The sequence below is a fragment of the Myotis myotis genome, unplaced genomic scaffold (genome assembly GCF_014108235.1).
Source record: "Myotis myotis isolate mMyoMyo1 unplaced genomic scaffold, mMyoMyo1.p scaffold_m19_p_1, whole genome shotgun sequence".
In the NCBI taxonomy this organism is placed as follows: Eukaryota; Metazoa; Chordata; class Mammalia; order Chiroptera; family Vespertilionidae; genus Myotis; species Myotis myotis.
Genome location: NW_023416313.1, coordinates 58,211,600 through 58,228,812, shown reverse-complemented (window position 1 = coordinate 58,228,812; position 17,213 = coordinate 58,211,600). Strand labels below are relative to the sequence as shown.

The following is a 17,213-nucleotide window of genomic DNA, read 5'->3' as shown; positions in this document are numbered from 1 at the left end:
TTACTAATGTTGTGGCCTCACCCCATAACAAAGAAACAGAATTTCCGGAGGATGAGGCCCAGAAATCAGGATTTTAAAAAGATTCCCCAGCGATCCTAATGTGCAGCCAAGGTTGAGAACCGCTGCTCTAGTGGAAGATGCTGATTATGGGGAAGCCGTGCATGTGTGGGGCAGGGAGAGCTACGGGAAATCTCTGTGCCTTTGGCTCAAATTTGCTGTGAACCTAAAAGTTCTCCAAAACAGTGTATTTTTAAAAAATGGTTCTAGACTGACTAACCTAAGACTGACTGAAGAATTCAGCCCAACCCGTGGGTGTCATTACTGACTTGTTGGGAGGTGGGTGGAGACGTGTTTTGAGAGATTTGGCCCCTGGGCACAGCTCTGCTGGAAGGCACAGTCCTTTGCACAGAGGCAGAGGCGAGGAGGCGGAATCACCAGATTACCCACTATCTCATTTACGGCTCACAGTCAGACCCAAGTCAGCTGAAAGCCTGTTCAGGTGCTGATGCCTGACTGCACAGTTGCATGGAGCAGTCATGCAAGCCAGCCATAAGGTCGGGTTAGCATCGAGGCCTACTGTGGTCAGGAAAGTATTATCCTAAACCATGGCTAATAAAGGAAATTAGTAGTATATGCTTCCCTTTAGCAATTCTTCAAAAAAACTTTCTTAAAAATATAGTCACATCCTGGCTGGGTGGCTCAGTTAGTTGGAGTGTCATCCCGTGAACCGAAAGGCTGTGAGTTCAATTCCCAGTCAGGGCACATACCTAGGATGCCGGTTCCACTCCCGGTTGGGGCACATGCAGGAGGTAGCCAATCAATGCTTCTTTCTCATTAATGCTTTTCTCCCTCCCTTCCCCCCGCCCTTCCCCCTCCTTCTCTCTTACTCTTACCAATGAACATATATCCTTTGGTGAGGATTATATGTATACTAGAGGCCTGGAGCAGGAAATTCGGGCATGGGGGGAGGGGGGTCCCCTCAGCCCAGCCTGCACCCTCTCCAATCCAGGATCCCTCAGGGAATGTCCGAGTGCCCATTTAGGCCCGATCCCAGGGGTTGGGCCTAAACAGGCAGTCAGACATTCCTCTCACAATCCTGGACCACTCCTAATTGCTCCCTCACCTGCCTGCGGGCCTGACCACCCCTCACTGTCTCTGCATGCTGGCCTGATGGCCCCTAACTGCTCCCCCTGATGGCCTGGTTGCCCCTAACTGCCCCCCTGCTGGCCTGGTCACCCCTAACTGCCCCCCTCTGCCAGCCTGGTCACCCCTAACTGCCCCCCTCTGCCAGCCTGGTCGCCCCTCACTGCCCCCCCCCCCCGCCAGCCTAATCATCCCCAACTGCCCCCCCCCTTGCTGGCCTGGTCGCCCCCCAACTGCACCCCCCCCCCGCCAACCTGGTCGCCCCTAACTGCCCCCCCCTGCTGGCCTGGTCACCCCGCCTGCTGTTCAGTCGTTTGGTTGTCCCTCACTAACCCCCCTGCTGGCCTGGTCGTAGGCAGCCATCTTGTGAGGGTGTGAGTGTTAATTTGCATATTACCTCTTTATTATATAGGATTCAGATATCTACAAGGTATGTGCCAATAAAATATTGTTTAAATAAGAAAGAAAACTGGTAACCTAATACACACCAACATAGAAACGGCTAAATCCATTAGATCACAGCACAACATGCAATGTAACATCAAAAGAATAAGTTTATCCAAATAAGATGCTGAACAAAATGCATAATGTGAAAACAAAAACACGATGTGAGCTTAAAAAGAAAATGCTTCATGTTTATGTTTATGGTAACACACACTCCCACACAAGTGTGCGTGCACATATACCAAACTGCTAGCAGTAGCTTTCTGAAAAAGGGCACCTTCATCACCTTTTATTATTATGCAATGAATCGCTTACTACCTTTATAAACATTTTTTCTCTCTAAATATGGGGATTGGAGGGGAAATGTACTGGTCTACAAATATTGAAATCAAAAGAACATTTTTATATTATTTTCATTAAATTATAAAGAAAAATGGAATAATAAATGGGGGTTGTTTTAAAATACTCCCACTAAAAAGAACAGGGAAGATACCAAATGGCTCTTATTTTATTATTTATTATTTTTTAAAAATGTGTTTTTATTGATTTTAGAGAGAGAGGAAGGGAGATGGAGAGAAACATCAACTGGCTGCCTCCTGCCCGCCTCCTCCCCCCACCCCCCCCCAATCTCTCTATTGGGGCTTAAGCCAGCAACCTGGGCATGTGCCCCAATGGGGAATCGAACCAGCAACCTCCAGGTGCATGGGATGACACTCAACCAACTGAGCCACACTGGCCAGGGCAACATGGCTCTATTTTAAAACGGGGCAGTACTGTGCAGCAGAAAGGAACTAGGCTCAAGCGAGACAGGTGATCACGTTGGGCAAACTAAGCCCTATCAGTCTCAGTGCTCCCCTCTGTAAAATAGAAAATGGCCTATTTTTCAGGTACTGAGACGAGTGAATTACATAATCTAGCTAAAATGCCTAGCATACTGACACATCTAGATATTCCATACATAGCAGCTCTTGTTAGTTAAGTCAGCACTGTCTACATTCAACTTTATGTATGTGACACAGACTATTATGTCTCATTTAGAAATGTACCTCACCAGGCACATTTAAATGACCTTTCTATGGTCCTTCAAGTCTCTTGCAAAACAAATTTATTCAGAAATAAAAATGCTATATATCTCAAACTGCTCTTCTCTCCAAAGTAGCAGGTAAAACAGGTCAAGTAAAAAAAAAAAAAAAATTTAGTGTTATAGACACTCTCACACCATGCACACATATAATTAATTACAAGGAAAGAAAAAAGGGCTGCCCTAGCTGGTTTGGCTCAGTGGATAGAGCATCAGCCTGTGGACTGAATGGTCCCGGGTTCAATTCCGGTCAGAGCACATGCTTGGGTTGCAGGCTCGATCCCCAGTGGGGGGTGTGCAGGAAGCAGCCGATCGATGATTTTCTCTCATCACTGATGATTCTATCTCTCTCTCTCTTCCTCTCTGAAATTAATAAAAATATGTTTTGTTTTGTTTTTCTTTTTTTAAAAGGGCCTTGGTCAGTTGCCAGTTCAATTCTGGGTCAGGGCACATGCCTGGGTTGAGGGTTCAATTCCTGGTTGGTGCATGCGGGATCAATGTTTCTCTCTTACATCGATATCTCTCACTCTTTCTCTCTCTCCCTCTCCCTTTATCTCTCTCTCTCTCTCAAATCAATATAATCATGTTTAATAAAGGAAAGAAAAAAGGGAAGGAATACAAAATATGGCTCAGGATATTTTAAATATTCTGTTCTAGGTCATTAAATGCTTCTAAAACCTAGCACATTCCAGGGAACCTTCTCTCAGGAGTTTTTTTTGTTTTTGTTTTTATGACAGGCTAGTTAAAAGGCCTGCTTTGCAACCTGCTGGCTATATGACCTCAAGGAAATACTGTTCTTCTCTAAGGTCTCAGCTTCCTCATCAGTAATACAGGGATTCATGGGGTTGCTACAGGATTAAATGTTTGCAGTACTTTCATCATAATGCTCAGCTCATGGTAAGCACTCGATAAATGGTAGTAGTTGCTCTGGGTACTTTTCTGCCAACCAAACCACATGCTATGGAGAATTCATACATTAGAGAGGCTCTTCAACTGGGCAAACAGCTATGCAGGTCTCCAAGCCCCATGAGTCTGACCCAGTTTCCATAGGAGACTCTGAGGAAAGGAATTCAGTCTGGAGGCCCCACACATACCCTCCAGGAACAACAGTCTCTTCCTAATGGACAATGTGTCAGTGGTGAGTCATAGGTCACACATGTTTTCATCTGAATTCTCCAGAATTCTACCCCAAATAGATCATAATCTCCCAGGGGCTCTAAACTGACAGATCGCCTCCAGGTCCTTTAGCTCCAATGCCATATGGAGCCCACAAGCTTAGAAATCCATCATGGAACACAATTTCCCCAACTATCTCTTCTCCACTTCAAATATTTGTTCAAGGGGGCTCTGGCACTACCCCAAACCCAAGTACACACCCCACATCCTGTTAACTCCCTCTCATCGTTCGGGTCTCAGCTCAATGACAGGTCCTCAAAGAGGCCTGCCCTGATTATAACAGCTAACACTGCACAGCTGTGCCCTCAACCACACCCTCCAACCAACCCCCTCTATTCCATTAGACTCTACGCAGGTTAGGAATGTATCTCACTGCAAATAACAGCTGCTTAATTAATAGACGTTTAGATTTCTCCTACAATGAGTCTAGATGGGAGCTACTGGTATAGGTGTAGCTGTCCAATGAGGCCGTCAGCAGCCCTGTCTCCTGCTCTGCCATTTTCAGCATGCTCTTTACGCCTGTCACCTCATGGCACAAAAAGGTTGCTGCCCTAACCCAACATCTTATCTACATTTCAGGCAAGAAGAAAATGAGAGGATGTGGTGGCTCTGCATCCTTTTGTAAAAAAATAAAAGGAATATCTTTCCCCCAAACTTTGGCTTTCAAAGAAAGAACTAGGGCACATGGCCTCAAGCTGGCTGCAGGGGAGACAGAAAATCAGAACACAAATTGTGTCCTCACTGAGAACACACATGATCTGTCGCCTGAGGCTGAGTACAATGTATCCCCCCACACAATCAAGGTTCCCTTAGCAACAACAAATGGGAGTGAGCATTTTCCTAAATATCAGTGTTGACCACACGTCTTCCTACAGTACTTAACACTCTCTGAAATTAACAGACACTAAATAAATAGGCAGATATTAATTGCTTATATTCCCTCAGCGGAATGCAAACCTCATGTCTAACTTTACATATATATATATACACACCCAGAGTCTATATTTTAAAATAATTGGCTGTCAACTTTCTCACAGCAGGCAGGTATCATAGGCACTGAAGTATAGTGAGAATAGTCTAGGTTATGTTTTAGGGACAAAATAACCCCAAAATCACAGTGGCTTGACAGAACAAAGAATTACTTCATGCTCGTTCTTTATGTCTATTGCATGTTGGTGTGTTGGAGTAGAGAGAAGGGTAGGAGCTTTTCTCCACTTGGAGAAACCCAAGCTGTTGGAAGCTCCATTATCTCAAAATGTAGCTTCAGGGTTTACTCTAACAAGAGACAGTTGGAGGGTCTTGTGAGAGCCACTTAGATTCCTCAGCCCAGGAATACACGTTACTCCCACAGACAGCCTACTGGACAGAATTAGTCACATAATTCTGTGTAGCCATAAGGAGGTAGAGAAACATGGGAGAGCACATGAATATTAGAAGTTAAATGTTGCTGTTTCATTCCCCGTGGGCTGGTAAAATATCTTATGATGCATGATCCCCATTTTAGAAGTTAGACCCACTAAAGAAGTTTCTTGGAACAAACTCAAAGTTAGGGATACTCAGTAAATCAATTATTTCAACTTATAAGGCAACATTTACCATTTAAAAACACATTTTTTTGTCCTTCAGGAATAATAATCCTATATAATAAAAGGCTAATATGCAAATAGAATGAACAGCGGAACAACCAAACCACCGACCCGGTTGCTATGATGTGCGCTGACCACCAGGGGCACGCATGGAGCATGGCAGGTGCCGGCCGTGGTGGGATGGTGGAGCAGGTGAGTGGGGGCACCAGACCAAGGTGGGGCACTGGTCACTGTCATTGGGGTGAGCCTCTGGTGGTTACTGAAAATTCTTTGCTCCTGCGCGCCATGGTCCTACCCAGCGCTCGCACCTGCTGCTGGTGCTGGCCCTGCTTGCACCTGCTGCCGGCACTGGAGCTCGCACCCGCAGCGGCTGCTGGCCCCATCAGCACATGGGAGCAGCGGAGGTGGGAGCGGGCCTGCCGGCAGACAGGAGATGAGGGGCTGCAGTGGGAGGGGCTGGGCAGGGGCACAGAGGATGGGCCAGACCCACCCCTGTGCCCACCGTAGCCTCATGCCCCACAGTTCCTTTCAAGATGTATGAATTCGTGTATTGGGCCCCTAGTCCTATATAATAAAAGCATAGTATGCAAACTGTCCCATCAACCGGGAGTTCTTCTGGGAGTTCAACCAGGGGGCGGGCTGGCCGGGGGAGGGGAGGGAGTACCCGGCCAGCAGCCGGCAGCTGCTAGGGACCCTGCCAGTGCACGAATTTCATACACTGGGCCTCTAGTAAGAAATATTTATGTAGCACTTAAGCTCTGTTCCAAGTACTTGCCAATCTAGATGCCTTTAATCTACCCAACTACCCAATAAGGGAGTTACTACTACATTGTCAACCCCATTTTATAATGAGAGCCAATCCTCCTTGGACCTATGGCATTTCTGCACACTGTACAGGCAGAAGCACCAAATGCCATTGTTCCATACAACCTTTAAGGATACTTGTATAGAGAACAGTCTCGGAAAACAGAGACAGTGTCTCCCTCTAGCAAAGGGCAGCATGTTGACTGTCCAGTATCATCAAGATAACGTGTCCCGCTGAAACCGGTTTGGCTCAGTGGATAGAGCGTCGGCCTGCGGACTGAGAGGTCCCAGGTTCGATTCCGGCCAAGGGCATGTACCTGGGTTGCGGGCACATCCCCAGTGGGAGATGTGCGGGAGGCAGCTGATCGATGATTCTCTCTCATCGATGTTTCTAACTCTCTATCTCTCTCCCTTCCTCTCTCTAAAAAATCAATAAAATATATTTAAAAAAAAAAAAAAAAAGATAACGTGTCCCTCTGGAGTAATGGGCATGCATGCTTACTGCCCATTATAAAAGATTAGGATTCCCTAAACGCAGGATTCCTCTCCTGTAATGCAACCTACTGTCTTTGCAGGTGTCACCTGGCTCTATCCACATCTCCCTTTGGGAACTGGGGCTTAGGAAACCAGTGTAAGAAAATGTTGATACTCTGGCTACAGCCATTATTAGTAACTAGAGGCCCAGTGCATGAAATTCATGCATGGGTAGGGTCCCTAGTGGCTGCCGGCTGCCGCCGGGGCCTTCCTTCATTCCATGCCCCACCCTGGTGGTCAGCGCACGGAATAGTGAGTGATCGAACTCCCAGGGGACACTTTGCATATTAGGCTCTTATCCTATATAATAAAAGGCTAAAATGCAAATCTACAAAACAGCAAAACGACCAGGTCATTATGATGTGCACTGACCACCAGGGGGCAGATGCTCAATGCAGGAGCTTCCCCCTGGTGGTCAGTGTGATCCCACAGGGGGAGTGCCACTCAGCCAGAAGCCGGGCTCATAGCTGGCGAGCACAGTGGCGGTGGCAGGCACCTCCCCCGCCTCCACGGCAGCGCTAAGGATGTCCAACTGCTGGCTTAGGATATCCCCCAAGGGCTCCCGGACTAAGAGAGGTCACAGACTGGGCTGAGGGATGCCACCCCCCGAGTGCACGAATTTCATGCACCGGGTCTCTAGTATATATAGATAAAGTCACTCCCAGGAGTCCATGGGACTGTGGCAGGTTTGTTAGCTTGCAAATAGGGTAAGGTTTCAGAGCGTTAGCTTGAAAATAGGGTAAAGTTTCAGAGCCTTCATAGTTAACAAGAAGTTAAGTAATTTGCCTAAGGTCTAAGAGCTAGTGAGTGTCCTATCCAAGATTCAAGCCCAAGCTGTCGGGCTCAGAAACCATACTTCTAAATTCTCTGCTACACTTCAGTAGTCCTCAAAGTGTAGTTCCAAACCTGGCAGCATCACCACCACCTGTGAACATGTTACAAATGCAAATTCCTGGGCATTACCGCAGACTACTGAATCAGAAACTTGGGGGAGAGGAGCAGAGACATCTGTGTTTTAACAAGGCTTCCAAGAGATTCTGATGCTTATATTCTCTATATGTTCACTGAATCTACAAAATGGAAGGAAATGGTATGGGTATATCCTGGACTGTGAACTGACTTTTCATAACTTGAGTAACAAATTTCAAGCACTAAGGGAGACTGACAGTTCATAAGCCCTTGCATTTCATTTTTAGGAAGGTAAGGATCTTCATCTGGTGCAAATAAACATCACATGTCTGTTTAATAGGTCTGCATAATATTTTCCTTTGGAGTCACAAACATATGTCCAGAATGCTAAATGAAAATATCTCCTTTTTCATTCCCATAATGATCAGAAAGAATTACTTAGCCAAGGAGAAACACTATTTATATTTTATTTAAAGTCAAGCTGTAATTCCTGAAAAACAGGAAACCACATATCAACACAGCCAGCACAGTGTACCACAGCAGAAAGGGCACCAGGCTTTGAGTCATAGTCAAGTCACTTCTTCAACTCAATTTCCTGATTTTCAAATGGAAAATGAACTCCAACTTCAGAATCACAATTAGACTGAAATGATACGTCTTGTGAGCACTGGTAAACAGCTTTTGTGCTACGTGAATATACACTCCACCTGCTTGGAGTACTGTCTGGCACATAGAAGATGCTCAGTACTTATGAGGTATCAGGAATAACTATGAGGTATTATATTAATGATGTAATGGATTCCTCTGGGCTCCACTTTTCACAGTAATCTCAGTCTTTTAGGAGGAAAAAGTCACTCTAACAAGAAATCCTTAGTCATGTTTAAAATGGGCCAGATAATTTAAGAAAATCAGCTGATGTCCTTCCCCAGGAGAACATGAGTGAGTGAAGGAGTTCTGTCCTAACGATAAGACAGCAACTGCAATTAGCAACCCTGATGATGGCCTTGGGGCCTCATGGCTGCAAGTCTGTAACAAAGTGTCCCGCACATATAAATGGTCAGGAATAAAGGATGTGTCCCTACAAAGCACAACACAGTGCACATTTATTTCTGCCCTGTGGTAGAATTTTAGTAATTCAGCAACTATTAAATAAGCTACAACTGTATACAATAGAGAGAAAGACTGCTAAAAAACAAAACAAAACAAAACAAAACAAAAAAAAACCCCACTGCCAATTATATCATTTGGGAATAGAAACCATTGTTGAATTTATAATTTAATGAGGGAAATACAATTTACAATTATTTACAAAGCTCTGTATATTTCTGGTAAATGGAGTTCCTTAATTTATACTGTCTCCATCATACTTTCTCAATCTCCTGAAAAATTAGTTAACGGTAGAGTCTTGAAATAGGGAACTTTGGGCTTTTAGCTTTAACAGACATATCTAAGATAAGATAGCAAATAGATTCAAGTTGAAGGCCAGTTTTCAGTGTAGGGGCTTTAACAGTCAGATGAATAGCCCTGTTATGTTGCCTTACCTTACAGGACATCTGCAGGGTATATGGCTCCCTGTATATGATCCAAAATATTTACATGTAAATTAGCTTTACCTTTTAAACAGTGAAAGCATAAATCCATCTCAAGATTTGGAACAGTCTTATCTGAGGTTCTGCTTCCCAGCATATGTCGACAGTTTGGCTCAAATAAACTCACAAAAATTCTTAAAAAAAAAAAAAATTTGGAACAGTCAACTAACTTCATAAAAAATTATGCAAATTTCTTTATGAAAGAGCACAAATTACAGAGTTGAGGATGAACCTTCTTTCACTTTGTAAAACATATTAAAAAGAATTTTCACCCGTCTTTTCAACTCCCAAGGCAATATACATTGCTTTGTAGAGCTTAATAAAAAAAAAAAAGTAACTTTTAGTTCAACCAACTTGTTACAAAATTCAGTTAAGCCAGAGAGGAAACTGGAGAAGCAGCCAGTTTGATGAAGTCTACGTACTACTGTCTTGTGACGCCAGTGAAACAGTGACTTCTGGTGGCAAAAAAAAAAAAAAATACATATTGTGCAGCTGGCAGGAGAAAGAAAGCAGTGCTTAAAATCTGCTGGGCTTTCCTCTTGCCATAAATCCTCTGTCTCTGGATGGTTTTTGAATTCTAAGTTAAACACATTATGATTCTTTGACATTGTATTTGTACAGAATTGAAGAATTAAGGGAAGACAAACGCCAAGGACGCTACAGAAATTCAATTGCTACAGTAAGTGACTAAGACACATTAACTCTGATACGTAACCGTTCACTTTCTTCCAGCAAGTGGGAAGCAAATAGATCACAGCAATATACCTGCAGGTCTCATCCCCAGCCTCATCAAGCCTTTCAGTCATACTTAGAAAAGAAAAGAAAGGTGGGAGCGGGGGGACCCCCAATATCTAAACTCACTTTTGTCAAAGCCTTGGATTCCGCTCAACACCTTTATCTTAAAGTGACCGAATCTGTCCCAAATCCTTTCCTTGATTCCCTCCCTCCTAAATTAGTTGAATTCAAAAAGTTTTAAGTACTAGCTATCTACTTTCTTGCTTTCTCTCCTAGTCTCCCTTCATTTTCTTGGGTCATTTATCCCCTAGTTCTCTCTCCATTCCTTTCCCGCATATTTATCTTCAAATACAATACTCTCCGACACTGGCAAGAGACACCTTTAAATTAAAGCAGGCAAACCATCCAGAATTTTCAACTCTCCTGTGAATTTATTCCCAGAATATCCACTCAAGGAATCCTTTCCACTGCAGACGAAAGGCAAGCTAAGGAAATGCATTAGACAGAGGAAGTAAACATTGAAACAGGGCCATGCCTGGGTAGTCTTAAGCCTCTTAGCAGTACTAGTTAGGCTCTCGGGTCCAAAGGTCTCTTTCTTTTTCGTGCTTTCTATCCCCACTCGGAGTCTGAAACCACGGGGGTCTGGGAGAGCAATCCACCGCCGCCTATCTTCTACCAGCTCTGCAGGAACCTGCTCTGAAATCACCTGGCACCAGCAAAATCCCCACACCCCTCCGGCACCTCCCTCGCCGGACGGTTCTATGCCTCAATTACTGAGTCCCTCTCACTTTGCAGCTGTCCCGGGGAACACAGACTAGGTCTTCGCCTTCATTTACGGTTTCGCTTCTTTAAGGTTGAAAATCCGTCTGGTTCCTGGATGGTACATCATATCCTCCAGCGGGCGCCACCCCATCCCACCCTCAAAACGCAAAACAAAACAAGGGGTCCGCAAGGCCCTCCCGACCGCCCCCTCCGCCCTTGCCCCTCCCCCAGGATACACCTCCACCTCAAAGCCCAGGATCTTCCAGGGACAATCTGCATAACAATATGGGGTGTGGAAACTCCTAGAAGACCCACCGACTAGGAGAGCACCAAGACCCTGCAAGGCCCCTCGCAGCTTCTTGGACTGACACGACGATAAGGGAAAGTGCGACTCAGACCACCCTCCAATTCCTCTCCCGTTTACTGCGCCCACCCTAGCGCTCCCGACGTCTCAGGCGACAGTCCCAGAGGATCGCACGCAGGAGAAGAGCCGGAGAAATTCACCAGCCCCACGCTCTGCAGGCGCCGCCTCCCTCGCCCGGGGGCGAGTCCCGGAGACGCCCCCAACGTCTCCCCTCCCTCGCCGCGGGCTGCGGACCACCGACGCGCGCCTCCCCTTCGGCCTCCATCAGCTGAGACTGGAACCGCTAATCTCTACTAGGCGCCAGGGGGAGGGGTGACAATGCCGGGAAGAGGGGGGGCCTAGGATGGGGGAGAGAAAAGCCCCGCTTTTACGCCCCGAGAAACTTCTGGGACTCTTCTATTACGCAACCCGGGGACCAGGTTCAAACGACCGAACCTCTTTCCGTGAGACGCGGGGCACTCCGGCAGATGCCCGATGGGGGGAGGTGGGAGTGGGGGAGAGGATGGGTCTCTTCCTGTGGCCCCCTCCCGGCTTTTTCTAGACGGTACCTGCCGCTCACTTGCGAGGAAGGGCGGTGCAGGCTCCGCGTCTCCCGAGGTTCCCACAGGAAAAGTGGGAAGGCCAGCGACTTGAGTCAGCGTGCTGGGAAGCCGGCGGCAAGGCGGGGGAGAGCCTGGGCTTCCCAGAAGTCGGCGGCGGCGGTTCGGGGCCAGACTCACACCCAACCCGGGGGCGCGCAGCGTTCCGCTCACCTTCCAGACCTTTCGTTCTTCAGTGTCCGGGTCGTACGCCCTCGCCGCCTCCGCCCTCCCCTGACCTGTTGCGGTGGGGAAGGGGCGTGGGTGCGCAGAGCGCAGAGCAAGCAGCTCGTCCTCCCTGGGGTCAGCGGCGTCTCGCACGGGACGCGACTCCCGAGCCGCGGGGACCAGGGCGCAGCTGTGCTCGCGATGCACAGGCGACGGCCGAGTGCGCAGGAGTCGCGCGCCCCAGCGCTCCGGGTTCGCAAACTCCGCGCGCCGGTGGCCCCGGAGCGCCCGGGAGGCGAGGCCACGCCCTCCTCGGAGGCCACGCCCCGCTCCTCCCTTCTCCCCTGGAGCCGCGCTGCCCGCTCCGCCCGGCCCACGCCCTCTAGCTGGCGCCAACCAAATGGCGAGGAGCACCACCGCCCTCCCGGGGAGACCCGTGGGAGGATGGCGGGGGGGCAGTGGCTCTGGATCGAGTGCTGCAGTGACAGCACCCGCAGCGTGGGTGACCCTGCCCCGGGCGGGGATGGGGCACAGGAACCCTTCTGCTTTACAGCGAGATTAAGCTCAGGGTCAAGTTCTGACTAAAAGTGTCAAGGAGCCTTTTTGCAATCTGCTATACAATTGAAACAGAATCTGTGCCCTTCGGAGGAGATAATAACTAACATCTGGGGAGCGTTTTGCAGCTTCTAAAGGGCTTTTCATACACAGGCTATCTCATCTTCGCAACAACCTTATAACAGATAAATAACACCAAAGAGCTGAAAATAGGTGCTGTGCCCGAAGTTACCAGCAGTGGCTTGGGAAACCAGGTCTCTTGAATCCAGCCTCCAGGTTCTTGCTCTTCACCAGCCCAATCCCAGAAAATTCTAGGGGCTTTGGCAAACAGCCCCAAAGAAAGAAGGGAAAGCTAACAGCCTCTAGTTAAGATGCTACGGATCCCTTCTATGAACATACCAAGAAAAGCATCAAGCTGTTTTCTTTGCCTCGTGTCACCTTCCTCCCTGAAAGCGATGCAGAAAGATTACATTAAATGGCCAGATGGGTATTTTCCAATAGCTTAATGCAGTGATTTTCAACCTTTTTAATCTCATGGCACACATAAACTAATTTTTAAAATTCTGCAGCACACCAAAATATATATGTATATATTTGCCGATCTAACCAAAAAAATAGGTATAATTTTGATTCATTCATGCCTGATGGCTATTGTTGTGTTGGGTGTTGTCATTTTTTTATTTGACAATCTAAGAAAAAAGAGGTCAGTGCCCCTGACTAAATTAGTCAGGTATTGCGTGTTTTAAAAATTCTTGATGCACATGGTTGAAAATTGCTGGCTTAATGGTTTAAAGTGGGTGAAATTATTTGGATGAAGAAAGTCAACTTAATCAAATATAATATAATGTAAATTAATATAAAAATAGCCCCCTTATCCTCTATGTTCTTTTCTTTTTTATTTTACTCTTTAAATTAAAAAAAAATTGTCACTGTTGCTTTGTTCCTTATAGTTCCTTCATTGTCCACATGAACAGTGTTTTATTGAAAACCTAATCAATACATATTTGCATTTCCAAATTAAACTCTTGGCTACTTGACTTAATTTCCCATGAATTGTTTGCCAAAATATAATTCTTCTCTCTCCTCCTGACCTCTCATGATGATGTTGATTTGATTTACCTGAACAACTAAATAATTAAGGTGTCCTTGATGAAATCTGGTGTCATTCTTGATGAAAGTTTGGAGGTCACCCCTGAGCAGGGTGGGAAAGGAGTCACCTTCAACAGATGAATTTCTGTTCAACTTTAGAGAGAGAGAGAGAAACATCAATTGGGGGCTTCCTGCACCCACCCCAACTCAAGATCAAACCCTCAACCTAAGTATGTGCTCTGACTGGGAATTGAACCCACAACCTTTTGGTCTCCAACCAACTGAGCCACACCAGCCAGGCCTGTGAAACTTCCTAAAGGTTTCTAATAGAGATTGAGATCTATTCTAATCATAACAAATATTTTAATATTTATGTAACTAACATATTTCATTATAAAAATTATAATTATAGTAATATCGATTCTGTAGGTTTTTATCTCTCCTATTTAAAAATACTTTCTTTTGTTGTGTTGCTTTTTCCATCCCATAATATCTCCTAATACTTCCCAACTGTAGTCAACTTAGTAAATGATGTTGACAGTGGAGGTTTGATAATTTTATTTTCTTGCTTTTGATGCTGAGGGATGTAATTTTGCAGAATTTTTTGTTGAAGATGATGTAGTTTTGATTCAGAGAGTAGTTCATTCCATTTATATGAATATTCTTTAGACTGTGGGCCAGGCAAGGGGCCATATCAATGACAAAGACAGAGCTTCTGTTTCCTCAGGTGCTGGTGTCTAGTGGAAACAAGCAAGTAAATAAACAATTCCAACGCACACTTCTACTGATTAATTTCCAGAAAGGTGGTAAGTTATTTAAAAACTAAAATCAAAATTAATTTTTTCATAATAAAGAAAGAAAAAGCAGGATAGTCATTCCAGTGAGTTTTTAAGTTGGTCTGCCTTTTCTCCAGATAACATTATGTCAATGATTATTAAGCAGTCTATTTTAAATTGTGATTATACTATATTTATTTTTTAAATTATGACATAAACAAAGGTAATTATTCAATAGAGATGCAGATATTTCGCTTTTTAGCTACAGTTCCTTGTATCTTCTTCATTATAGGAATTCTTAAATTATATTTTTAGCTTCCTCAATGCAATTCTAACACTTTCTTAATCTTGACAACCTAATCACATATATTTCTGATTATGTTTTTGCTAAGATGATGCAGGTTTCTGACATCAGTGATCTTTTTTTAAACTGAACTGGGGAAAAAAGTTTCCCCTTTTAATACAATAATGGTACTTTTTTAGCTGCCTCTTCATGTGAGAACTCCTGGGATGTTACCTGACAAATTTCAGCCATGATTTTACTTAAACTTTTTTACTTCAGGTGGTAAACACACAATGCAATATATACATGATGTATTATAGAATTGTATACTTGAAACTTACATAATCCTATTAACCAATGTCACCCCAATAAATTTAATTTTAAAAAATTTAAAGACAAACAAGTGAACCCCCTGGGACTCTCAGAAGCTAATGGGCTGTATTCTCAGAGCACCTGTATAAGGGCAAGGGAGCACACGTTAAGACCGAGACTGGTGGAAAATATGCCCGCATCACAACACAGTTTTTTGCTTGGCCAGCCGGAAGTCCTGAACTCTACAAGACCCAAGCATTTTAAACAAGCAGTTTAAATTATGCTACTCCAAATAGACTGCATGTGTATCTCAAAGGGCATCAATTTCTTCACAATGTAAAATTAAAATTTTAAATACATTTCCATTTTTTAAAAAATATATTTTTATTGATTTCAGAGAGGAAGGGAGAAGGAGAGAGAGCTAGAAACATCAATGATGAGAGAGAATCATTGATTGGCTGCCTCCTGCATGCCCCCTACTGGGGATTGAGCCCACAACCTGGGCAAGTGCCTTTGACTGAAATCAAACCCAGGACCCTTTAGTCCGCAGGCTGACACACTATCCACTGAGCCAAACCAGCCAGGGCTTAAAAACATTCCTTTTAAAATATATGTATTTTTATTGATTTCAGAGAGGAAGGGAGAGAGGAAGAGAGATAGCAGCATCAATGATAAGAGAGAATCATTGACAGGCTGCCTCCTGCATGCCCCCCACTGGGGATTGAGCCTGAATCCTGGGCATGTGCCCTGACCTCCTGGGTTCATGGGTCCACACTCAACCACTAAGCACACTGGCCAGGCTCTAAAATAAATCTTAACTAAGCTGAGAACTGAGTGTGTATCCTTGTGAAAGAAAACAACTCACGCAGAGCTGGGGGAAGGTGGCGCAGGTGAGGAGAGGGTGACAGTGAAGACGGAGGAAGAAGGGTTGGCCTAAACTAGGTAAAGGGAAGTGGAGGGAGAGCCAGTTCCCCCAAAAGAACACAAACAAGAGGGGGAGGAGGACGTCAGGATGAAAATATGAGGGACAGTGATTTAAAAAAAAAAATGAAACAGGAAAGATCAACCAGAAACTGATGGTGAAGAGCCCTACCTGCCAACCTAGGAGGTTTTCCTTTCATGCTACGTGCAGTGGGTAGGAGACTGATTTGCTCAGGTTGCATTTTGGAAAGATTACTGTGGCAGCCATAAGAAAACAAGCAGGAGACAGCCAGGCTGCCATCCTAATCCCCAAGGCCAGGGCAGAAAGTGTGCTGAGAGCTGGCATAGATCGTAGGCAGGTGCAGAAATCCCCCGCTTTGTTTCTCTACCTGGGAGGCAGCTATCCAAAATAAACTTGCTGCCTCTAGCTGTAAGAACTGGGTGCACACTGATTATAATTAAAACTAGAAGCCCGATGCATGAAATTCGTGCAAGGGGCTCTGCCCTCGCAGCCCTGGCTTTGTCCGGAAAGTCGTCCAGATGGTTGTTCTGCTGTCAGGTCTAATTAGCATATTAGCTCTTTATTATATAGAATAACTGTCATTATTTTGTCATGAACACTTTGCAGAAAACGTGGTTCCTAGTGACCTGACATCATGTTCCTAAGAAGTTCAAGTATGAGTTTCTCAGTGTGTGTGAGTTTTTACTCATTGCAACTACACAGTACTTCCCAGTCTCGTTGGGGATTACAAATATCTTTAGCCATGTTATATTATTATTAAACTAGAGGCCCGGTGCACAAATTCATGCATGGGTGGGGTCCTTCAGCCTGGCAGGTGATCAGGGGTCAATCAGGGCCAGCTGGCTGTGGGGAGGGACCACAGGAGGTTGGCTGTGGGAGCGCACTGACCACCAGGAGGCAACCCCTGCATTGAGCATCTGCGCCCTGGTGGTCAATGCGCATCATAGCTACCAGCTGGTCATCCAGTCATCTGGGTGTAATGGTCACTTAGGCTTTTATATATGTAGATTGATTTCATATTTAGAGTAGTCATTTGGAAAATCCTAATGAATCTGGAGCCAAAAAATATGAGCACAACATCCACATTTTTCTCTTAAAAACTTAATGTAAGGATTTAAATGAACTTCTATAATTTACTAGACATTTCATGCCCATAATTTTATTTAATTACCTTGAAAATGTGTATATCTACAGTTTATGTATAAAGAAGAAATAAGGCCAGAGAGATCATCCTTCTGGATCATGATTATTATACAGCAAGTCAGTAGTAGAGGCAGTATTTACACTCAGCTCTTCCATGGCTCATGGGCATGCTCTTACAACTATACACAGAATTAGATTAGCATAAATGTCCCCACTAATGTCTATTACAGTTAAACCCA

At 45.1% G+C, this 17,213-nt stretch overlaps 1 protein-coding gene across 11 annotated transcripts in view; it reads right to left on the bottom strand.

Annotated features, from left to right (window-relative positions):
* Positions 1-12,148, bottom strand: part of AFF1 (AF4/FMR2 family member 1) — a 199,028-nt gene extending 186,880 nt beyond the window's left edge. For 2 of the 11 annotated variants that reach the window (XM_036339004.1, XM_036339014.1), the window contains exon 1: positions 11,880-12,148. The gene's annotated coding sequence lies outside the window, so the exon portion shown is untranslated. The remainder of the gene's footprint in view (positions 1-11,879) is intronic. The other 9 variants (XM_036338978.1, XM_036339024.1, XM_036338988.1 and 6 more) reach the window with 6 other exon arrangements.
* Positions 12,149-17,213: the final 5,065 nt, after the last annotated feature.